This window comes from Haliotis rufescens, unplaced genomic scaffold (genome assembly GCF_023055435.1).
Source record: "Haliotis rufescens isolate VD_foot unplaced genomic scaffold, xgHalRufe1.0.p SCAF_20, whole genome shotgun sequence".
Taxonomy (NCBI): Eukaryota; Metazoa; Mollusca; class Gastropoda; order Lepetellida; family Haliotidae; genus Haliotis; species Haliotis rufescens.
In genome coordinates this window covers 10,868,659-10,894,964 of record NW_025963891.1, presented here as the reverse complement: position 1 = coordinate 10,894,964, position 26,306 = coordinate 10,868,659, and positions in this window count along the sequence as shown.

Here is a 26,306-nt window from a genome sequence, read left to right as displayed (position 1 = left end):
AAAGGGAATACTTGAGCCCGAGTGTCAACATGTCCACGGATGAGCATTGATTAACCACTTGATTCACGAACGCTTTAATGATTTGGCTTAAACTTACTGACAATCACCAGTAGCCAGAGCGATGGTGTTAATCCTGCTGGGTTACCATGTAGGTAGCAGAAGTATCGTAAGTCTAGTATGGTGACCTACCTTCGGTTATTGGTGATCAATAGTCGATTTTCATTGTGTACTGTTATGAATTGTTATGAATTTTATTATGATATGCTAGTTTCAAATCTACATCTGTGATAGTCTAGTGTTTTTACTGTCCTTTGTCGACAGATTTTAATGTCTATATTTATGTATTATTAATGTACAACTTGATTTAGTCACGATATGGCTGAAATATTGCCGATGTGACTATAAATCTTAGTGAGTGAGTGAGTGAGTGAATATGGTTTTACGCCGCTTTTAGCAATATTCCAGCAATATCACGGCGGGGGACACCAGAAATGAGCTTCACATATTGTACCCATGTCGGGAATCGAACCCGGGTCTTCGGTGTGACGAGCGAACGCTTTAACCACTAGGCTACCCGACCGCCCAACTATAAATCTTAACTCACTCACTCACAATTGAATGCGTTCCTGTAAACGTGTTTGACAAACTATGAGATTAATTCTGTTACATGAATGTGTGAATTGTATTACAAAGGAAAACTCGCTGGACGCTTATATTGAGGTTATAGAGGGGCCTAGTGAAACTATATACCGAGAAATAATGTTTATGATAGAACGTGAAATATGTTACAACATTTGGTCATCACAATAAAATTAATACAATAGGTTTGTGTCTATATATTATAGGAATGATTTCAAAGCGATGTGTCTATGTGAGTCTTCAATGTGTATACGTACGTGTATTTCGTTTCTAAAGCTCGCATAAATAACCTGATAGCACTTTGCTTCGTCTGGCGTTTGCTTGGCTCCCACCTCCATGTACAATTCTCAAAGGAATATTAAACATTATAAGAAAGATGAATGCTGATTGTAAAGTGACTTCCTTAACAATGAGTTAAAGGAAACAATCACTAAAATGGAGTACATGTTTGGCACGCCATAAGGAGCATGCGCACATGAAATTTGCTTTCTCGGCAACATGTTGGAGATTTCTAACTGCTGAAAGTGAGTAAGTGGTTGAGTTTGCAGTTACGTCGCTTTAAGCAGTATAGAATCACTAACAATGCAATGAAAACCAGTAAATCAGTATCATCAGTAAGGGGTGTGTATATTTTCTGGTATTTGTCACAATTTACGTTAGTCCCATTTAGTCTAAAATGTGGGGGAGGGGTAGAAAATGATGATACACCTTTATCCACACTGTTGGTCCTGAAGGTAATCATAACATTTCTAAATATAAAACTTCCACATTTAGATTTGGTATGGCATATTGGGTAATATATGCATGAGAAACGTATCGGCGCGTTACTTCGTCTGTAAACAAAGTCGTATCCTTTTTCGTTTGAAACCATGTAATTAAATATCGATACTGTAAACATTCAATAAACTCTTACATCGTACCTGACACGATTCATTACTTTGATGTATGCATGAGTACACCTTCCTAGTATGAGCAGACTGGGACATTAGGTCTGATCGTAATTCTCTTATGAATCAGACAGGAAATCACAATGTCAAGGGAAATGAGAACTGTCTGGTGGAAGGGAAGTTTAGACCTCTTGGAGCGCAACGACAGTTGGGGGAAGATTAAAAAGCCTCAAGTGAAAGAGAATGACGACTCTATGATTACATAAGCTGATTTTAATTTCAATGCAAATATATACAGAATTGATTACTGAATATTGTGATCTACACGGTAAAATAATCCGACTTTATAGGCACTGTTATATGTAGATAACCATCTATAGGTCAAACGATTACTTCTCTCCTCTGTTATCAGAGATTTTTTAAAAACGATTTATTTAATTATCACTGAATTAAGTGTACTCGGTTGATGAAGCACCCAGGACGAGAGTTTGTTTGTTAGTACTTTTCATTAATCTGTTCATAGTAATGCACACATCTGTAAACACGGAGAGTAAAAGATTGATGTTAATCAAACCATAGCTATTATTAAGTAGTATGTGTTCTCCCACAAGCAATGTCACATCGCTGACATGCAAAATGTCATAAATACAAGTTACATGTTGTTATCTTTCATGTGTTTAATGGAGTAATATTTTGGAGCATTAACATTTTTGTACACTGTGTACATATCATGTGCTTAGATGGTTTTGTGTTGACAATTTTACATGCAATCCGACTGACATGACAATGAGAATAATTCTATTTGTTCAAATCATTTTTCGATTTTAAGATGCATTGCATTCAACACGTCATCGTTATTTTTATTTTTTTGGCATGTTAAGGGACAAAAACGAAAACCTGTGTCAATGTCACAGAAGAAAATATGTACTGCACCATGAATTTCAAAATTACGCGATTCTAATTCGTCAGTCAGGGGTAGTTAAATCACAATAAACCCCTTCTGATTGAAACGGCCGATTTGAAGCTAATATTTATAGAAAAGCACTTCTGTTTCAGTCATTTGTCGGTAGGCATATTTAAATAATTACATTTACAATTATAGGTTACAAAACGCAAAGTTGCGGTTACTACAATATTCAAAGGATGTGTGGCAATACATTTTGTGCAGAAAACAAGATAGAAATCCACAAAGAGAATGTATTTCAAGTTTTGAGAATAACAGAGAACCTGAAATTTGTCGGTTTTCTACATACGGCTGTGACGTCATATCTTCTGCGTTTAAATGAGCGGTATCACGTCATAATAGTGACGTCCGAACTACATCTAGCTTAGTGTGTATACATCATCTGATGTTCAGAAGACAATACTAAGACAATATACACAGATGAGTCCAGGGGTCACCTGGACAGCTCTGAGGGTCATGCAAGGGTCTACAGGCGTTTCAGCGATTTTTGCATTTCTCAACGTCTTTTTTATGTGGAGGTGTAATGGTATGAGGTGGCATCACAACTCATCGGAGAACTCATCATTGTTAGTAACAATTTGAATGCAGGGACGTGATGTCATGTTGCAGAGGATATTGCCCGCCAACATGTTGCACGTGTTCAAACAGACCTTTTGAGGCTCCATAACATCGCTGTACTGGCATGGCCGGCTGTTTCTCTAGACCCCTCACCCACAGAACATGTTTGGGATGACATGGAACGCCTGAGACTGGACCAGAACCAGCCGGTAACGCCAGCTCAGTTGAGCCAATCCTTGGTTGACATTAGGAACAAAAAACTACAGGCGGTTTTTAATCATCTGGTGTCTTCAGTGGGCCGCCGCTGCATCGACTGCATCAACGCGAACGGTGGTCACGCCCGATATTGACATTGTTTATTAAGCTGGAAAACTACCCCTCTTTCAGGACGTTTCGCCCTGTCTCTGGTTAGGGACCGACCATATCAAATGTCCGGTCCCTTCGCGGGTAGGGTTTTTGTCAATGAATTTTTTATGATAAAACATTGATTTACACAACTTTATATTGATCACAGTTAGTTTTATCGTTAGTATTCTTTTTTATCAGTTAACACAAAATCTGACCCCAATGTTATATTGATGCTAAGATGACCACGGTATAGGCTGTAAATGACGAGCACGAATTGAAACACTAATACATTCTCGATCGGACGCTTGGGTCAGATATTAATGTAGTTTCCATTCCCACTTCGATGTCTAGGCACTGATGAATTTGCTCATATTCCCTGCTGCAAACATAACAAGTAAATATTTGGACTCAAAACGACATTATCAATGTTCATGGATTAGTTTTCCTAATGATAATTCAGATTGAATGTGTGGGTATCTTGAAAATGCTTTCAGCTGTTCTAAATACAGATTGTAATCGGCGTTCTATGTGACCTATTGATAACTCAGGACGGTAAGACTAACGTTGATGTGTTTCCAGTGATGAAGAGATTGTGGACGCAGATCTTTTCCAAGCTTGACATGTAACATTAAGGATTATTGACGCTGTGTCTTATTGACGTGTCTCCTTATAAGTTCATCCCTAGATATGTGGTAATACAATAGTCGTTTATGGTTCAACAGGATTTTATTTAAATGTTATCCCTTTATCACCTTAGGGATAGATTTCAAACTCCTGATGTATACATTTTTCTCGTGTACTGGAATTCGTTAACAATCTCGACAGGACGAGAAAAGGACCTTCTCAAACTTACAATTTAATGTCAAAATAAGTTTAATATTGGGTCGGAGGATCCGTTCATAAATTAATAAACAGTTCGAAATCTTACAAAGTACGGCTAAACCATGAACAGACGTTTCCGTAGCAATCATACTCCTCAACTCAAAACAGTTATTTCCAGAGAATTGCAAAAGCTAACCTGGTAATGCGTTTGCTCCACATAGTTGAACCATCTTGGTTCCACTTATTCTAGTTATGTGAAGGACATTTACATATCTGAAGCATCAGTGACAAAAGTGATATCCGATATAGCCGTAAAAGTAGAAACGTTAACAATATGTGTGCTTAAAAGTGCTAACAACAGCAGTGTGGGGGCAGAGAAAGTAACGAAGGAAATAAGAAAACGTACAACCCCATTATATAACAAATTCTGGTTTATAACATTTAGCGACGTTTCTTATTTACTCACCAATTTCTAGAATGCCAATAAAACGGCGGAAAAGTAACACTATTTATTATTAACACAGACCGTTATGTGTGACGTCATCCATTTGTATAGGACTCAGCATAAAATTGTAAGCCTTGACATATTTTAATTCCCTGGACATATCTTTACTCCAGACACGATCACGCGTTTCTCAAACATTTGACTTTGACCTTACTGGCAATAGTGAGTGTAGGAACTTGAGATTCTGTCTTGTTTGCACTCATGACCAAATTCATGTAACAAATATGTACAAGTATATACCAATAACATTGGCATTGTCGTTTAATCAAAGGACATGCTAATTCCCTTATATGTCAAATAAATTTAGATGATAAGTGCAATTAAATATATGGACACATAAATAAAATCCAGTCGTTATCACTGCCTCTCATAAGGTTAGTGTAGCCCCATGACTGTGCTATCTGTGAAGATCCGGGTACAAATTGGTCTTCAGCAAGCCATGCTTGCCATAAGAGGCGACCAAACAGATCAGGTGGTCAGGCTTGCTGACGTGGTTGATGCACGTTATTGTATCCCAAATGCGTAGATCGATGCTCATGATGCCAATCACTGGAATGTCTTGTCCAGACTCAAACAACAAACAAACAAACAATAGCTGTGCGGGCCACCTCCGCAGTATTGTGGATAGAGCGTCTGACAGTAGAGCGAAAGGTCGGTTGTTCGATTCACAAATAATTTCACCTCACCCATAGCCTAACTACTGGAGTAAGCTGCCGATTTATCGATCACTACATATCACCTTCGTTGTTCGTGACTTCCTGAGATTGGGGCCCATCAGTGCGGACTGCTTTGTCTGAATTGATGAGATGTGTTTGAGAGTGCAAAAGAAAACGTAGATAACATGGAATATGTGTTTTCCAATGTGACATACGTTTTTCAGAGATAGCTTAATATGTGTATTATGTGAAGGCTGCGTTGAGCACTAAAACTACAACTATATTGCTTTTACCTGTTGATATATTATGGGTCTTCCTTCAATGTGAACCTGTGAACCTGTGCATGGTAACATTAGTTTGCACGATCGATATGTCATATTACTTTCAGTATTGCACAATAACCATTTACTGAATGGTTTAGACATTCAAAGAACTACTGAAATGATATGGAATACCAGGCTAAGTTTGGACCAACCTTTCATATATTAATCCTCGCAGAAAACGAAGAAACAATTCCCCGAAACACAACCCTCTGTTGTTGCACGAAGCGATGGGTTTTACTATAGGTTGATAAACAGCACAAAGACAATATGATACAACGTGCTAAAACTTAGTATCAGCTTATTTATTGGAATCTAGGTATGTTTGTGTTATGCAGTGCAGGTTCAGTGCATATACAGATCATGTGCGACGTGTGTCCCCAGCACTGCAGATATATTCATTATATTTTTCAGGCTTTGATGATAGAGTAGAAATGATCAATCTTCCTCCTGATTGCCTGGACAGTTCGTCACGCTTCTCGCTGGATCAGGGCAACAATATCACAACATGGTAAACACACACCAAGCATTTCAATCAAACTTCCAGTCCAGACGATTCCAGCAGTTCAATCATCACAAGCCAAGGGTATTTGTTCATGGTATCAACAAGTGGTTTGTCTGGTCCAGATTCGGTTGTTTGCAGACCGCCATGACATAGCCGTACGACAGGACATAGCAATCATTGCCTGACTCCAACATTTCACATCACACAAATTACCCTTCCTTCCTGGGACCGTATTGGTGGCGGGTGCAGTCCTCGTTGAACCAGAGAAACTTCTCATCCACTCTCTTGCCTCGCATGTGCTCGTCAGGTATTATCGATCACTTCAAAGCGTAGATGATTAACGAGAATTAGGAAGCAGCTTCAAGTGAAAGGAGATATTTTTATTATTCTTTCGAACACACCAGTAAAAAGATTAACTTGTTTTGGAGAGAAAATGTTAAGAAGAAAGTGAAATTTTTTTTCATTTACCGGCATGTATTCAACATAGCGGGACAGTTGAAGCAAGATTAAGTGTGACAAGAAGGCTTCAAACTATGCTTAAATTGTAAGAAGCATTAGTAATGTTGTCATATGCAAAGGCGTCATATGTTTCCATGTTCAGAGTTTGAAGTCTCTGGAAAGAAAGGAGGTTTTGTCGTCTGATTCTCGTCAGATGTACACAACATTTCGTTAGCAACATGCATATGTAATGTATGTCCTTCAATATCGACTCACCGGCAACATAAAAGCGAATACCATGAATGTTGGTTAATATATGAAGACTTACTCATATTTAGGAGATATTCGATTGGTTCGGTGCACAAACGAACAAACTGGTATGTTGAGTTCTTTGAAAGAACACAGGTCACAGGACGGCACAAGAATATACATAATCAGGATTTTTGCTAAGGCCTATATGTGAGTGAGTGAGTGAGTGAGCATGGTTTTACGCCGCTTTAAGCAATATTCCAGCAATATCACGGCGGAGGACACCAGAAATGCGTTTCACGCATTGTGCCCATGTCGGGAATCGAACTCGACGTTACGAGCGACCGTTTTAACCACTAGGCTACCCGACCGCTCCGCCTATATGTACATATATTTGACATATGGTCATAAAATCATAACTGGAAAAAGTCAAGGTGAGTTTTGATTTCGTTCAACCGCATTTCTTTATTAAGTAAAATGTTCAACGTGAAACTTCTTTCCCACAGTGACGTGACACCCGACATTTTACAAGAAGAAAACAACAAATCCATTTTGAATTATTGAATTGTCACAAGTGCCATCGTCATATGCCAAGGGCTAGGCCACTGACTCATAAAGACAGATGAAGAAAACGAAGTAGTTAGCATACCAATCCATTCTCCTAAGAAATATCATCCTTTAGTTAAGCAATAGACGGCGATATTGCTATAGCAGAAAGAGATTCTAGGGGTATATGGCGGTCAGAAAAAGAGATTCCGGTTGTAATCATTAAGGCAGTAGCACAGAATAGGACTTGCCAGACCCTGCAGCAGAAAGCGTATCTTAGATTACATTCACCCGTTGCAGAAAGAATTTAACAACTGAGGTCATTATAAGAGGAGCCCTTTTGATCGACAGATTCATTTATGCTCACAGAGACCTCCGGGTGTGCACAGAAACATATTGCGTGTTTGGTAAAGCTTGGTAGGTGATGTTGGGCTTAAAAGAAACCTTAGAAGAGTAAAGAAGATAGGGTAGGGAAAGTGTAATTGAGTTAATGAAGTGTCTTGGACAATAACACTAATCGTCTCGCCCCTGGAAGATTTGCGAGGACCACGGACGCTCTAAGTATTACCTCTCTGTAGAATGTGGGTAACGTTCACCGCCCCGTAATTATCACTTAGCTCTCGCAGGTTGAGATATAGGGGTTCGCAGTACAACAATAGCTCTATGCACAGGGTGATGGATATGTTCTCCACAGAAGAGGGATTTCTTGCGTGTGTTAACACGTCAGCGGATGTGCTTTGTCTACTAACTTGAACTCAACACGGTGAAGAATAGATTCTAGTAAGATCGATTAGCAATTTATTGTAATATAAGCTTCTAATATCTGTTCATGTTGACATTTTAAAAATAATTTTAAGTAGGCATGTTATGCATTAAATTGGTAGTGTGTGGGAAAGTAACTACTCAGAGAAATTAACATACCCTGATATGCCATTTGTCCACAGTGGGAAAAGGATCGCCATAGTTACTATGCCCCCTCCTACGTCATGTATTTGCATCCTTGCATATGAATCATACCTTTTGACTGCTTTTATTAACGGAAATAGATGCGACAAAGTGTACACTTCAGAATTTTGTTCGTGAGATGGTGACCGTCTCCTGCCCCATCGGTTGCATAGTTCAAACACTCATGCAAAGGCAGGTCAAGATTTCACCTGAATAAACACGGAAACATATGGTACAAGTCAAAATAGGGCATTAAAAGGGTCAGCATTTCGGTCATCAAAGAAAGTGCACGTTACCAAGAAGTTCAACCTCAGTTTCTGATATGTTATACATGACCTCATTTCTTTCAACAATGCTACGACAAATGATGATGTTCACCTCCTTTTATCCACCAGAATGGGAAATTCTGTGTCTTATCGGGATCTGGGCATAGGAATTCAAACTGACAGCCTCTATACTAAGATGTATGACAACGGTATGCTACATAGTTTCATTAATTTCCCCTTTAAGTGATATACAGCGCCAGCTTACGTCTGTATTTCGAAGTTGTTAAGTATTTTGGAGAATGTATATTACATTAAAAAGGAAACACACTTTGAGCTTACAACTGAGCGCTTTCATCAATGGCATAGTCGGGTCTTTCCAGAAACTTTATGGTTGACATTCTAAGGAATTAGCAAACATGACACGTCACTTGTGGCGATGCTTTTCCATATCATGACCTTTACATGGAGTTTTCACTACTCCTGACTACCTGGAATTTATCTTAATTTTGTTTCTCTTTTCATGCTTTCATTTTAGACCCGTGAAATTTCCGGGGTAGAATAGGTCTTCAGCAACCCATGCTTGCCGTAAAAGGTGACTATGCTTGTCGTAAAAGGCGACTAACGGGATTGGGTGGTCAGGCTCGCTGACTTGGTTGATGCATGTCATCGATCCAAATTGCGTGGATCGATGCTCATGATATTAATCACTGGATTGTCTGGTCCAGACTCGATTATTTACAGACCGCCGTCATATAGCTTGAATATTGCTGAGTGCGGCTTTAAACAACAAACCAACCGAACCGAATTTTACATTCAGTGATGTACATCGGCAGGTTACCGGGTATGACAGGAACTTGTCCTGCTCTGCAGTACAATGTGTGTAAAGACGGGTTATATAAAACGGCACCTCAGCAAAACCCCAATAAGCGAAAACGGCACCGATTGACGAAAATGTCACCTCGCCAAAAGCAAGTCACTTGCATGGTCACTTGCAAGTGTTACAACAAGTTAACATTAATATTTAGCCTCTACTCCAATTTACTCGCCGACTCTGAAAGAGAGGCGCAACTAAACTTATTGTGAAAACATGACATACTTTGAAGATGCCTGTGTTACCTGCGAGAAGAATGTCAGAAAAAAACCATGCTGTATCATGTGACCAGTAGACCCATCGTTTTGGTGGTACCGGACTTTCTGTAGCCCGTTATAGAGAAATTGGCCGGACGGAAGAAGACTTCCCTTTCCGCTGTTTGAAATGCGTAGAGCACAGCATAGTTACTGCTACACAAATCGTTCTTATCGTTATTGAAAATAGATGTGCCTTTTTTGCCTGAAAAGTAGTAGAAGTTATGGCCAAATGAGGTGCCGTTTTCGCCAAATGAGGTGCCGTTTTCGCCCAAGAAATCGGTGACGTTTTGCTGAGGTGCCGTTTCTGCCTCAACCTTAAAGAGTGTGATCACTATAAAAATGAATGAAAAGCAATAATCCTCAGGGCTATTTGCAGTCCCAACACGTTTATTTGGCTCTATCAAACACATAATCATGTATTTCAAGCATATTTTCTGACGAATGAAAACATAAAGATCATAACTGGCAATGCTCAGAAGAGCATAGTGTGTAATCCCTTTCAGTGTGATATGAAATCCAAAAAACCAAGCTGGTTATCGTGTACCACTTTGAAACCCATGAATTTGAGATTGTTGATGATGTACCAACGATCTTATTTGGAGCGAATGGGGCTTAGGAACTCTGACAAATCAGTCAATTGTGGCGCTAAGGCCTGTACATGCTGCTCTGTATCGGTATAGAACGATCCAAAGCATATATTAAAACACCTACATGAGAAATACCCGCAGTCGTGCACAATGTCTGAGTTGTGTAATGTTTTGATGTCTGATATCCTCCATTTGACAATGCTTGAAACACATATCACTCATCACATCACGCTCACAAAAACATTTGCAACAGTAAGATTACAGAAACACTTTTGGGGCATATGCGGTTCATTGGTATTACTGTGCAAAAACTGAGGTTTCTGTTCCTAACACATGAGTCAATAATTCTTTCATCTTGATTGGAAACATTGACAGTAGCACCCAATACTCGATTTTAGTTGAATCTGTCCATTACAAATATTGCCACGGTCATCAAACACCGTGCAAATGGCAAGCTGTTAGAGCGTATCTTAAACATAGCTGGGAAGTAAGTTGGTGAATCGTTATACCAACTGACCCCGCATTGGGCCTTTACACTGAGGTTAGTGAGCTATATAGAACGCAGTAGAAAGTGGCGACTAACAGGATCGGGTGGTCAGACTCGCTGACATGGTTTATGCGTGTCATCGTATCCAAATTGCGTGGATCGATGCTCATGATATCAATCACTGGGTTGTCTGGTCCAGACTCGATTATTTAGACCTCCGTCATATAGCTGGAATATTGCTGAGTGCGGCGTTAAACAACAAACAAACAAAACATAGTAATGGTGGTGCCTCAAAACCTTATATTTTCAGTGATCCATTTATATCATTTCCACCGGTAGCTTGCCTTTCACTCCCAATAGAATCGAGACTGGTTTTCTCTGGCCCTTGTGTATACATAAATGTATTTCGTTTCTCATGGCCGGAATCGTACAATGGATTTTGCTTATATTATGGGAATGGTTTTTTTGTCGCTTTCATCAAAAGACTCCAGCCGTCAATCAACCGTGACCAAGGCTATGACATGCCCCCGGCGTACCATCAACTAATCAAAGACATGAACGTATTGTGTTTAGTTTCCAATTCATTACAGATGAAAAACGATACAGGTAATATGAAGCCAGTGATTGGAGCAGTTCACGTGACACAGGTAGGCAGGAAGCCAAGCAGGCCACTCCTTCCTGTGTATGCTTTGTTGCCGAACAAAAGCGGCCTCAGACCATTATGGAATCGCCACCAATACCTTAAGGGATATAACCACTAATATAACAAGTAAAAAATATTGAAATGATGCCAGATGACACCACCTCGCAATCCCCCTTGACCCAAAAGAAGGGAATATTGATTAATAGCAGATGACATCGCCTAATGGATGCATTTCCTCACACAGTTTATATACCTCTGTCTTCAACATTTCCACCTGCACACACACACACACTGCGAGTGGCCTTGAACAATACATTAAATAATACCATTTTTGTTGTACAGATAAAACCCATGTGGCGGTTTTCTGTTTATCAACATCCCCATTAGAGTTGTTTCAGCTGTCCAGCACATTCTTTTCTGTTCACTTTAAATCTTACTTTCCAACATGTACAAAAAAGCTTAATTTTGTAATAATGAAAAAATATGTTGTACCATTAAGACGTTCCCTCCGTGCATCCCAGTGCACCTGCCTACTGCCTCAGGTTAAGTCCATATTTAGTCAATGACGTGCCCTGGTGAGCTTTACAACATCAGAGTACACGTATGCATAGGGTCATCTATCACTCTGCGGTGCTATTGATTTTATGATTACATAATAGTTTTAAATTTATTTCTGTGATAGGTCTAGTTATTTTACTGTCCCTGGTTGGCAGGTTTTTATATCAGCTTCAATATATGTATTATATTTAACCATTGACAGTCACGATATGGCTGAAATATTGCCGATGTGACTTAAAATGTTAACTCACTTACTCACTATCACTCTGCGTCATAACCCACACGCAAAGATAAACGCTAATGATAGCATATTATTGATGAAAATCGTGCCCATGACTGACAAAAAGTATTGAGTCTGGCATTTAGGCAAAAACACCATCTGATGTCTTGCTGATGAAGGAAAACACCTGTTCATGAGTTCAGTTTGTTTCTGTTGTTTGTTTACGAAATCAATTATCATAAAATTGCATGCATGTATTTATGTTTAACTAATTATTATTCAATCTTAACGAATATTAGTACTTGGAGGATTCGTTGATACAGAAGGTTTGAAAAAATGAGTTAACAGTGAAAGTATATTTCTGGCCAGTACAAATGCATCGTTCTAAAGTCTTGACGAGTTGACAGTATGTTACGGTTTAACCCCATTCATATGGAGGTAACATTTGTATGTTGATTTGTATCCGTGAAATGACCCTCTTAAAATATGTGAAATCTATGTTAATTAAAATTACAATCTATTGAAAAGAAAGTAAATTCCCGCTGTATTGAGATTGAAGTTCATCACCCAGTTAGTGAAATAATTGTTTCTTCCGATATGAAGTCTTTTTTCCGCGGCTTAAGTTCAAATCAATAGATCGAAATAGAAATACACAGAACTATGTATATCTAATCATACATGAATTGATTAAATGTAAGGCATAAACTCATAATAGCTATTCTAAGTACATTTATACACAGATTTGTTTGATGAAGGATATGCTAACCTGGTTTGACTCTCTCATCTGGGTATATTGTACATTTAATGTGACCATTAAAAATCTTGCTCAGCCCGACTCCCCATTTTAAAAGTTGACACACAACCTTGCCACCTGACCCCAATCTCAAATTAATGCTGAGGCGACCGCGGTTTAGCTGCTGTAGTTGGCTGTAAATGACAAACACGAATTGAGGCACTAATGCATTCTCGATTAGATGCATGGATCAGGGAGTTTTATGTATTTTTCATTTTGAAAGCGATGTCTAGGCACCGGTGAACTTGCCCATATTCTCTGTTGCAAGTAAATACTTGAAAGTAATGAATATCCTTGAGTCAGTTTCACCAATGATAACTCAGTAATATTCAGATAGCCACACGTTCAATCTAGCTTGGCACATATTGCACGTTTGTTCAATACAGATTGTAATCAGCGTTCCTTGTGGCATATTTGTGACTCTGGATGGGAGGGACTAGCGTTGATTTGTTTCCAGTGATGAAGGAGATCGTGAACATATTAACCTTTTTTCAGCTGGACATTTAACATTTAGAAAAAGGGATATCCTATTGACACTATGTCTGTTGATACTCTACAACACAAGATATGTCGTAATACAATAGTCGTTCCTGAGACATTCTCGCCTTAAGGCTCCTTCGGACCAGCTGCATTGAAATGAGCAGGGATGTATTTAAAGGTTATCGCTTTATCACTTCAGGGACAGACTCTGAGCCGCTGATCAGGATAGATGCCACCACTCGGAGGCAGTAGACAAATAGACTACTTTCCCCTAATGGTTTCTTTATCTATTACAACAATCTTTCATACCAATTAATTGAAATTCATTCTTTCCTATGTTAGGCAGAGCCGCTTCAAAGGAAAGTTGTTGAACATACATCATGTCAGTTTGGTTATCAACATGCATGAAACAAAGCATGTCAAAGGGGTCCCATGTCATGTACTATACGGTTTCCTCTTTTATTGGACAAACTTGACACGAAGCTGTTGTTTTGGCGATATTATCAGTTTGTTCACACCTTTCCATCTCTATTTCAAAACATCGTCATATGTCTGCCTTCCTCCGTTTGTTCAGTGCTCATATGAAAATTAGAAGTCCTGAAGCAATATAAAGCATCCGAAATATCTTCACTCATGACAAAACATGTTTCGCGAACACAGATGTATCTGCTTTGACGATGCGCTGAGGCACGTCCGTTTCATTCCAGTCGTGACACACATATGAATAGCAATACCATCGAGACATTGACGATGTATACAAATATATATTGCTGCTAGCAAACACAAATTGTGGTATATTAATACTTTTATGTAGTTGCAAATGTTCAAATGACACAGCTGGAATATGTATTATGTACTTGTGTGTATCGTTAGTGTTCAAGTTTCAATACTTTATTTTTTTATGCACCATGTACCGCTAAGTTAAACCCGGCACGATAGCTTTAATTTTCACTTAAGAGATAACAAATTACTTTCAATATTGTACATAAACCCCCCAAGGAATGGCCTAGACATCCCAAGCACTGTTGAAAGTGAGAAACCTGATATATGAATTTGGATAGCCACGTAAGGGTTGGAACAGCCTTTCATTTGCTGATTCTGGTAATGTCTTCGTGTCAATCGTCACTGCAACCGCTACTGTAAACGTGACAAAATTATCCTCAACACTGCTACTTTTTAGGCATACTCAAACTATTGGATTAAATACACACACAAAGATCGTGGAAAAACAGCACATTGACCGTATGGCATAACGTGCTTGTTCTTGTTACATCAGCTTATATATTTCCCAAATGGTCTGTAGAGCTCCCTGGGGTTCTTGGTGTGTGAATCAGACTCAGTACACATTACGCTTGTATGGCGTGCGTGCTGTCTGAGGCAATGAACAGAATGAGTCCAAACTCTTCGCAGAAAACCAAAATACTCATACGAAAGTTCCATGTGTCCCCAGTATCCCAAGAAGAGTGCCGATATACAGACCTGATGGCCAATGAGCTTACCAGATCAGAGAGTTCTTCATCAATAAAACACTTTTATGATTAATTTACTGATGACATGCCACATTAATATAAGAACAACTGTGATTGAAACTTTAAGGCATGATCAAAGTTCAGCGTCTGAAAAGATTACGGTTCAATATAAAAATCCTAAATCATATAAAAATAACTTCATCGCTTGTATTGTAACGAATGAATGAAAAGCATTACGTAAGAATAGTAGAGGTCAATAGGTACCATAAAAGTATATAATGTTTGTTTACACTGGAGCATTCATCAAATTTGAAGCTCTTGATTTGTGTTGTGCTGAGTTAAACGAAATGTCACAACAATATTTGTCCTGCAGTTTTGACATTTTCTTTGTTCAGTGAACAAACAGTCCCGCAGTCCTGTCTCGTAATGTTTTCTTCAGAAGTCCATATTCATTTCCTGAGTTATTTCCTGTCATAGAGATTTGTTTGCATTTCTCGGAGACAGAAATACGCGCTTGTACATTATTGGATTGGGGGTGGTACAGGGTTAATCATTAATGCCATGCGTGGGGTTTTGTCTATAAACATCATTAACACATTTAAATAGCACTTTGTCTGACACGAGAATAATAATAACAAATAACAGCGACAATACCTTTTCCACTCAGAGCAGAGACCATTGTTCGATTCCGACTATATCATCAGCATGTGTTCATGATTCCCTACCAAAAGTGATTATACCACGTGTTCGCAAAAAGGTCAGCATTTTCTGCCCTATCGGTGGCATCCGTCACACAAAAAGGCAAGTCTTTTGTTCAAAAGAAAGAACAGAAAACTCCACAAGAGCGAACAACCCAAATGCAATATACACGCAATTATTAGTTATTGTTTAAATTACACGTTTAGGATCGAATTTCACCAATTAGAAGTGACAGAGACAATTACATCGATATACGTGCGTTCGGTTACATAATATAGTTGAATATATTTTGTTTTGTATAAGGAATCCGTTCGTCGGAAAATCGAGGCGAGTTTTTCCCTGGCGTTGACCTTTTTTTATTTACACTAATGTGATATATTTCGTGTACGCTACTTTGGACCTCTCAATGCGCCACTGTTCTTGTTATCATTTCATTTACAAATATGACAAATAAAAAACATGAATCCTTTAACATGTTTAAGGCTCACGGTCACTCACTTGATTTAACCTGAGAATGGTATCTCCATATTAAAATACCTCAAAGTGATCACTTAATATTTTGATAATATCGAGGGATCAGGATAGTTTGGAATTTCCTATTTTGACTTGTTCAATATGTTCCCGTGTTTTTTTTATCCAGGTGAACAATCGAGTTGCCCTTGCATGTATTTGTGACTGGCGCTACCGGTTGGGCATTATAGGCTCACCTTTTCGCGAACACCTGATATAATCACTATTAGATTGTGATTAAAAACTATTGGTGAAATTGTTTTAACTTATTTCCTGGGTCCATTGCAATGTGTCATATCAATGCATTGTCGTAAATGACTAAAGATGACGTCGACCATTATTCATAGCGTCACAGACATTACATCGTTCGAACAATTAATGAATAAAGGCTTGTGTCCACTAAGAATAAGGCAACTCACTTCAATTTTCAGCTCTATTACGGCATGCCCACTTGATGTGGGGGGAAAGTTAGTCGTTTAGCACTTGGTGAAACACACGAGCACGTGTATCATGCTGAAAAACTAAGAAACATAAACACAGGAGGTATGTATTTCTGGTGGAATGATCTCTTTTTACTGCCAGTGCAACATGCCCATGTCACACATACTCTGTTGCTGGAGGGGGGCACACCTAAGCGCTAACTTGTCCAGGCAAACAGCCGTATTGATAGTGCATTAAAGCCGCCACGTTATTGTCAGTCCTGGTTATTACCGCAGTGCAGGTAATCATATATGCATAAATGGACTCGTTTTAACATAGCAAACTATCAGTCCTGGTACTAACTACATGGCTTTTGATTGTAAATGGGCGAGTGTGACTAAATGATGACGGCATTTGAGCCTGGACCAGACAAACCAATGACTGATATTACCGGGTACAACAATACGACAATCAACCAAGTCAGCGAACCTGATCCCCCGATCCACTAAGTCGACTCTTATGAGCATAGATGTCTGGGGTCCTACATTCTAACCCGAAATCAACGGATTATACGGAGATATAAAGGTGTTTGGGCAAAGGTCATGCAGTAGGTCTTCGCAAAAAGGTTTAAGAATTGAAGATAACATGACATAACGAATTCCTGGTAAAGGATCACAGTGTTCAGTGAATGTATGGAATCAGTGTTGTAATTTGTGAAAACGTCCATCAGTGAAAACAAATTGCATTAACTGGTCGATTTGATTTCAACCTTGTCAAGCAACGGGAATTAGTCACACAGTAATAACGCCTACGCGAGAAGTGGAACAGACTGATGGGCTACTCACTGACTACAGCCTCCCAAGCTTTACTAATAATACTCCCACTTAACGGTAAGAGGAGCTAACCCCTTTAGATCAAATACGACCTCTTGCTTTAAATCACTGACTGTACTGATAGGATAACCGTGACACCTTGTCGTCTGCCGGTGTAAGGAGAAATAAATGCCTGCTAATATCCAGTTGTTCTTGGTTTCCTGTCAACCCGCTCGCGTTACACCAACCGTGGTAATATTGCTGCACTTACATCTTCTGTGATCAAGGGCTGGGCATGACATTCTCATTTCCCATTACAGGCGACAGTCATAACAGAGACAAAGTAGGCATTTCATTTCGAGGTGAATTATTTTCATGGGCCTTCTTTGACCAAAGGGTCGGGGATAGTTTGTGTTTCTGTGTACAAGAAACAAATCGATATGAGCCTTTGCTGCTACACTGGACATGGGGACGCGCAGTATTCACCAGAGTGTACACGATTTCATGTTGCCTTTCTCATTACAGGAAATTGAAAGAAAGTAATAAAACCAAATGATTTGTTCTGTGCATGTATTTGTGTGCCAATGATTGTCGATGCCATCAAAATGTTATTAATTCATCATGAACGTTTAACACAATGTTTTATTGAGGCCTAATTTCATTTATATGTTTGCATCGTTTTAAACAACACAAAACACCGTGAGCCAACGATGTGATATATGCCCAAATACGGGCACTGTTGACATTCTATGCATTCGCATTAACAACTTGCACCTGTTTGCAAACATAACAACACCGACGTTCAAGAACATTTTGGAAGAATTTCTTCAACTTATGGTAATTCAAGCGCAATGTTGTTAGTACGCAGGACACCTATAAGAAAATTTGAAAAGTCACATTTGACACCTACATGTATAAGGATTTTCTAAAAGTCACATTAGCGCCGCGCTTTGAATATCGGACTAACAGTCGGTCACTCGCATTGCTGGAGTCCCGGCTGTGCAATCAAAATGGTTCAGTTTTCTTGATCTATCAGCTGAATTTATATCCTGTCCGTACCATTTTGGAAGAGGGGAATCATAGTGTTCGCCAAAGACGTTCATGAAAACTCTACGATCCTACACTGAAGACGTGAAAATCTACAAACTCAAGTCTACTTGCATATCAGTAACAGCTTCGAACGAAGGGCAAGGTCACCACCAGAATAAGAAAAGACAACCGTGATCTACTAACAGCGTTGATCGCTAGAGATAGGGAATGTTATTGTTCACATTTGGGATATTTTTGGCCACATAATAAGGGGTCAGGCACACTTCTACGGAATTTTCGAATGATTTGTATCGGAAATGTTCACTTTGAGTGATCTGGTCGTGCAGTCGTGAACAAACAAATCCCGAAACAGTGCCACAAAATACGCTTCGAAGGGGACACTGATGGCACAACCGGATCATCCCAAGTAAGTCTGGATATCTGTCCTGACAGTTTAAACTGATTTCATTTCACCACGCTTATCCTTTTCTGTAAAATCAAATTGAAAGTTGCGAAAGTGGTCGGGTGCGTCACGCTCATGGGGTCCCGCGATCTATTGATCGGTAGTCGTACATTGTAAATGGATATAGCTCGAGTATATAGTGTCTGTAGAAGCTCTATGCATAACTTATATAGAATGTAAACCGTGTGCCTATCTTGTTTGGTTTAATAAAGTGTTTCTAAATATCTGTCGCTCTCATGAAATTGCTTCAGTTCTGCATTGCAGTTGCAAAATGAATGACGTCTCGCGATTTTTCTGAATGAAAAAAGTAGTCCATGTGTGACAGAGGTGACGGTTGTCCAATCAAAACGAATAAAACAAGGTCAACCTGGTACGACACATGTGTGACGTACGGATTTAGTATCTTACCATCTGTATCTTCACCACGTGGGTAATAAATAATGGTATTGGTTTCTCTCAACTGGCATACGAACTGCGAGATATTGACTTTTAAAAAAATTATCAGACATATTCATCTTGCACAGGTGGTGAGGTGCTCTATTGTTAAAGAAGTTGTTGTGAAAAGTTGCGTCCCTTAGGCCCGATAGGATCTGCTAGATATAGTTTTGCATATGTTTCGTGAGCTTACTGCTCATCAATGTTACCACGTCTGTTGATAAAAGTTTACCATGCCAGAATCGGATAACCGTGAGTTTGAATTCCAGTTTCGACCTACTAGTATATGTGCTTTCCTCTCACAACAAGCGTGTCATATATTGTAATGGAATATCTATTTCTGAAGACGCTCTAAATATATGTTCTCTTTTCTATGCAGATGGTGTAACAAGTTCAAAACTTACAACAGAGAGACTCCAACAATATATTAATTGCCTCAGTAACATTTGTGATAAATGGGCGCACTATTTCTTAACAACAATAAATCTCAGATTGTCGTTTTTCGGAACGGAGTACATTTACGTAATTATAGTAAATGATATCACAATTGATCACAGATTTAAAGTAGTGTCTTATAAATATTTAGGACTACTATTTACGGCATATGGACTCGTGAAACAACAGCATCAGCACAACAAGCAGTACACGTTTGTCTTATGTTCTACACCCTTTCTTATAAATGTGGTGGATTACCAATTAAAGTTACAGGAACTGTATTTGACAGCATGGTATTACCCATTTAGACATAGGGAGCCGAATTATGTTGATTTCACCGATTTCAACAAGTGTTGAAAGAGTCCCGATAAACTATTTTAAGAAAATCATGTATCTCCCAAAATTTAATGGTGTTGTATTGTTTGTTTCGACTTTGTACTTATTGCTCTCGAGATGTCTTTGACTTCGTAGAAAATGAGTTTAATTTTTTCATGTATGTAAAGCACTTACGAAAACAATATATTCACCCTAGATACCATCATGACACGTCATAAACATCTTTTATCAGTTTAATGAATTCTGAATGTTATCATACATTATTGAATCTACCTAACATATATTTTTGCTTTTAAATTATACCCGTCCCACCACCAGTGAGGTTTTTACTCATACATGTATCACAATGTAGAACTGTATTTGAATCTGAAGAACTGTATACTATGTCTCGTGAAATGTATGTCCTTTGAGCCTGTGGTCTTGAATAAATCTGAACAAATCTATCTATTTAATGTCTAAGCCGTGTAATAACCACTTTCAAACCACTCAATGACAAAAACAATAAATAATATTTCCGTGATTGCAAAATATCGTTTTTTGAACACGTAAGCTCTTGGCTTTAGGCTTCTGAACATTGAACAAGTCAGTTCATAACACTTCTTTCAGCTATTGGCGACGGCTCAAGCTACATCTATACCCTCGGCTATTTGTTAGTGAACAAGTAAGTTATAACATTTCATCCTGTCATTGGTTATTGCTCAAGTTAGGAAAAACAGTTCTTTCAGCAATTGAATATTGAACAGAAAAGTTTATTTTCATTTTTGTTTTTGCTTAATGCCGCACTGATCAATATTCCAGCAATATGTCACGGTAGTATGTAAATACTCGAGTCTGGACCAGACATTCCAGTGTTTGTCATCATGAGCATATATCTACGCAATTGGAACACGATGCATCAATCAAGTCTGCGAGCCTGACCACCGGATTCCGTAAGACGCCTGACAACATGGGCCGGATCGTCACGGGTCGAATAAGTAAGTAATAACATTTCTTTCGGCTTTTGGTTATTGAGCAAGTAAGTTATAACATTTCTTTCGGCTATTGGTTATTGGGCAAGTAAGTTATAACATTTCTTTCGGCTATTGGTTATTTAGCAAGTAAGGTATAACATTTCTTTCGGCTTTTGGTTATTGAGCAAGTAGGTTATAACATTTCTTTCGGCTATTGGTTATTGGGCAAGTAAGTTACAACATTTCTTTCGGCTATTGGTTATTTAGCAAGTAAGTTATAACATTTCTTTCGGCTATTGGTTTTTCGGCAAGTAAGTTATAACTTTTCTTTCGGCTATTGGTTTTTGGGCAAGTAAGTTATAACATTTCTTTCGGCTATTGGTTATTGGGCAAGTAAGTTACAACATTTCTTTCGGCTATTGGTTATTGGGCAAGTAAGTAATAACATTTCTTTCGGCTATTGGTTATTGGGCAAGTAAGTTATAACATTTCTTTTGGCTATTGATTATTAGGCATGTAAGTAATAACATTTCTTTCGGCTATTGGTTATTGGGCAAGTTAGTTATAACATTTCTTTCGGCTATTGGTTATTGGGCAAGTAAGTTATAACATTTCTTTCGGCTATTGGTTATTAGGCATGTAAGTTATAACATTTCTTCCTGGTATTGGTTATTGGGCAAGTAAGTTATAACATTTCTTTCGGGTATTGGTTTTTGGGCAAGTAAGTTATAACATTTCTTTCGGCTATTGGTTATTTGGCAAGTAAGTTATAACATTTCTTTCGGCTATTGGTTTTTTAGCAAGTAAGTTGTAACATTTCTTTCGGCTTTTGGTTATTGAGCAAGTAAGTTATAACATTTCTTTCGGCTATTGGTTATTGGGCAAGTAAGTTATAACATTTCTTTCGGCTATTGGTTATTTAGCAAGTAAGTTATAACATTTCTTTCGGCTATTGGTTTTTCGGCAAGTAAGTTATAACTTTTCTTTCGGCTATTGGTTTTTGGGCAAGTTAGTTATAACATTTCTTTCGGCTATTGGTTATTCGGCAAGTAAGTTATAACATTTCTTTCGGCTATTGGTTATTGGGCAAGTAAGTTATAACATTTCTTTCGGCTATTGGTTATTGGGCAAGTAAGTTATAACATTTCTTTCGGCTATTGATTATTAGGCATCTAAGTAATAACATTTCTTTCGGCTATTGGTTATTGGGCAAGTAAGTAATAACATTTCTTTCGGCTATTGGTTATTGGGCAAGTAAGTTATAACATTTCTTTCGGCTATTGATTATTAGGCATGTAAGTAATAACATTTCTTCCTGGTATTGGTTATTGGGCAAGTAAGTTATAACATTTCTTTCGGGTATTGGTTTTTGGGCAAGTAAGTAATAACATTTCTTTCGGCTATTGGTTATTCGGCAAGTAAGTTATAACATTTCTTTCGGCTATTGGTTATTGGGCAAGTAAGTTATAACATTTCTTTCGGCTATTGATTATTAGGCATGAAAGTAATAACATTTCTTCCTGGTATTGGTTATTGGGCAAGTAAGTTATAACATTTCTTTCGGCTATTGATTATTAGGCATGTAAGTAATAACATTTCTTCCTGGTATTGGTTATTGGGCAAGTAAGTTATAACATTTCTTTCGGCTATTGGTTATTGGGCAAGTAAGTAATAACATTTCTTCCTGGTATTGGTTATTGGGCAAGTTAGTTATAACATTTCTTTCGGGTATTGGTCATTGGGCAAGTAAGTTATAACATTTCTTTCTGCCATTGGCTATTGAAGAAGTAAGCAATAACATTTATGTCGGCTGCTTCTTTCAACATGTGCCTAGGACCGAATTTGAGAGTTGAGCATTTATCTAGCCAATTACCTACCCGTCAGACATTTTATACATAGGCCGGCCATATCAACAATGATTATTAACTATTTATGTACCAGCTGCTATGACTCATCCATATCAAGAGCCATGACGAAGTGAAACATATGTTTATTGTCTGTAATTGCGCCTCTCCTTGGCCAAGAACATACAATCGTATGAATAAATGGGTCTTAATATTACCCTGAGGTCTAACTCCCCGTGATGGAAACGGCAACTCTACTCAAATGATGTCGTCTTTTAACCTGCAATCGATCAGGAAATTGGAGAGCGCAGCATACAGCTTAAGGCACATGTCTGCAGGATGGAAGATATCGGCGTCTGGAGTTATTTTTATCAGATAGAGGGCATTGATATTAAAAGCAGTAGAGTTTAACCACTACATACAGTATGTTGTGCGCAAATGCATCCATATATGTAGTATTTAAAAGAAATGATTATGCCTGTACTCTTTGACCTACGTAACTATTCAAACATAACATAAGCATCATATAAACAATATCCACTGTAAAATAATTTCCAAATTCCAATGCACTTTGTATCACAAGTTCCAGTGTTTTATCATGTGAACAATTGACTTGTCTTCGCATGTGTTTGTGACGTGTAACGAGGGTGGTGCGGGGTATCCTCACCTGGTATCATCATTGTTAGATAGTGATTCATGAACACACCCTTATGATGTAGTTGGAGTCGTACAAGGGACCCTCCTTTTATCGCATATGTTTTATGATTATGGTAAGGGTTTTGTCGGCTAACAGAGTACAAACCTCATTCCATTTGACAATGAATTAAACACCCAATGTTATATCTGCTATTCTGGGAAAACAAAGATCAATTGTTTCAATCACAAATCCCAGGTGGCTAAATTTACAACATAACGTTACTAACCACATGAATATTGAACATCTGTGACGCACAATGGTCTTCACAGCAATATCAGCTTAATATGTTGATCATACATACTTGTCAATTACTTGTTTCTATTGCACATATACTTTTATCCCTAATTACCACAATCCTAACCAGAGACTAGAGACTAGAGACGCTCCTGGTGCCTGGACTGGCAGCAAAGCTTATCTAAAATGTAATTTCATCTGAGACCTAAGAATAAAATCATTGCTCAGACAGAATTCTCAGTCCAGAGCAACTCATACCCCGTTTGAAATTCACGATAGGAAAGGTCAATGACATTACAAGATAAAGAGCTTAAGATTTTCTTGTACAAGTGTCGTAACAGAATAACATCCAGTACAGCAAACAGACAGGTATTTGGGGTGATTTACAAACTTGTATAAGAAACCAAGAATAGTTGTATCAGCATAATTATTATTTACGAATGTTTCTACGTCTGAAAAAACACCACATTAAAAGTAATTGTCAATACCCACTTCAAACAGCTTTATTCTTTAAATTCTATTTTCCACTGTGAAACAAAGTTCAGTCGCCATGATCACTACAAGGAACAAACTTTCGAAATGTGAAACTGATCATGGCAAAAACAGATTTGTGTGTATTATTGTATATATCGGGAAAGTCAGAGAGCTGAACTGTGAAGCATAAGTAATTAAAAACATAAAAAAATATCATTGCACACTGATTTGTAAATATAAGAAATCCTTAAAGTTTGTCTCAGCTATGTATTACGAAGGGGGACATTTTGTAATTGTAACTCTTTGTTATGTTTCCTCCATTAAAACTGTATTCAGTGGCAGGATTGGTTGTTTGTTAGATTGCTGTTCAACGCCACACAAAGCAAAATTGAAACTGTTTGATGGGGGCTTTGTAAATAGTCGCATGTAGACAAAACAAACAAGACTGGTATTGTGATCAGCGGCCCAGGTTATCGGTGTTCGATGACACGCAATTAAGTCACACCACCTGACCACCTGACAACCTCATCCATTTGGTCGCCTCTTGCGACAAGCACGGGATCCTGGGGATCAAGTCTAGTGATAATCAACTACGCTCAGTCATTAACTTCAGTGTGAATTTGATCTCTTAACTTAGTATTGAACATTACAGTGTTATTCATGTGGAATAAATTTTGACCTAAATATTCTGCTTTACTAAATACAAAGTTTTAAAATTTCATATTGTGCGAATTATAAGTTCAGTGGCAAGTTTCGAAATCATACACCATCATAACAAAACACGTCACTGAACATGTGAGCGGGGGAGATACCATACCATTGATCGTGTGTTTCATCAATGTGTTGAACGTCTCGGGCTGTCCTCCCATCAAGCTGATACGCAGTGACATAACTGACAAACAGAACATAGCGGTGTTCAGCTAAAATCACTCATTCTTATGCAAGGGACGTTTCATGGTTGCTCCTAAACTATTCTGTTAAATCTAATGTTACCTTTATGTGCGTGCAATACAGTGGGCCAGTGGCACTACCGACATACATCTGATCCATCGACGAGGGATGACTGAAAAGTTATGAGCCTTCTTACGATGGATGTACACCCTTAACAGTTTGCATGTATTACAATCGATACTTTCCATGCTTTTAGACTGCACCTGAACCAAATACACAGCCAGACAGAATATGTCTGCAGGCATTAAAGTGACACGTATTCTCCGTTGGTGCAAATGGGGAAAACTGGCTGCCGCAATATCATCAAGTAAGTATCTCCAACTGAAAGAACTCCAGCAGCCATCCATGCGGACATGGTGTTCAACTTTAGGGGATGACGCACTTCCTTTGCAACTCTAAAAAAGTTGGCAAAGAAGGGGAATTTCAAGTTCAAGAGTGCAAGATGATCTAAGATCAGGAAGACTATCCACTGCCACCACAAAGTAAGATGTTGATAAAATACATATGATAATAAATGATCGAATCATCACACGTCACACAACCAATACTGTAGACATCTCTCATGAGAGAGTTGATAACAGCCTGAGGAATGGACGGGGCAGGCCAAAGGTTTCAGCACGATTGGTTTCATGGTTTCTGATTTCTAGCAGGTTCGTCATCACCTCTCGAGTGAATTTACGTCGTTGTCAGCTGATTTTGTTGAGCGATTTGTAGCCATGGATAAGTCTTGGGTTCACTATCAGCCAGAGGCAGTCAAAGCAGTGGTTGGAAACATCTAACGTCTCCTCCTCCGAAGAAGGTTAAATATGTTCCATCAGGTGATAGCTTTAGTTATCTGGGATCCCAAAAGAATACTACTGGTGAGCTACTTCGCGATAGGTCAGACTGTCATCAATATTTTGCAAATCGGCTTTTGCTACTGCGTGAGATTATCAAGGCTAAACATTGTGGGAAACTCACAAATCTGTTGTCGACATGGTTTCAATACAATACTGTGACTTTGA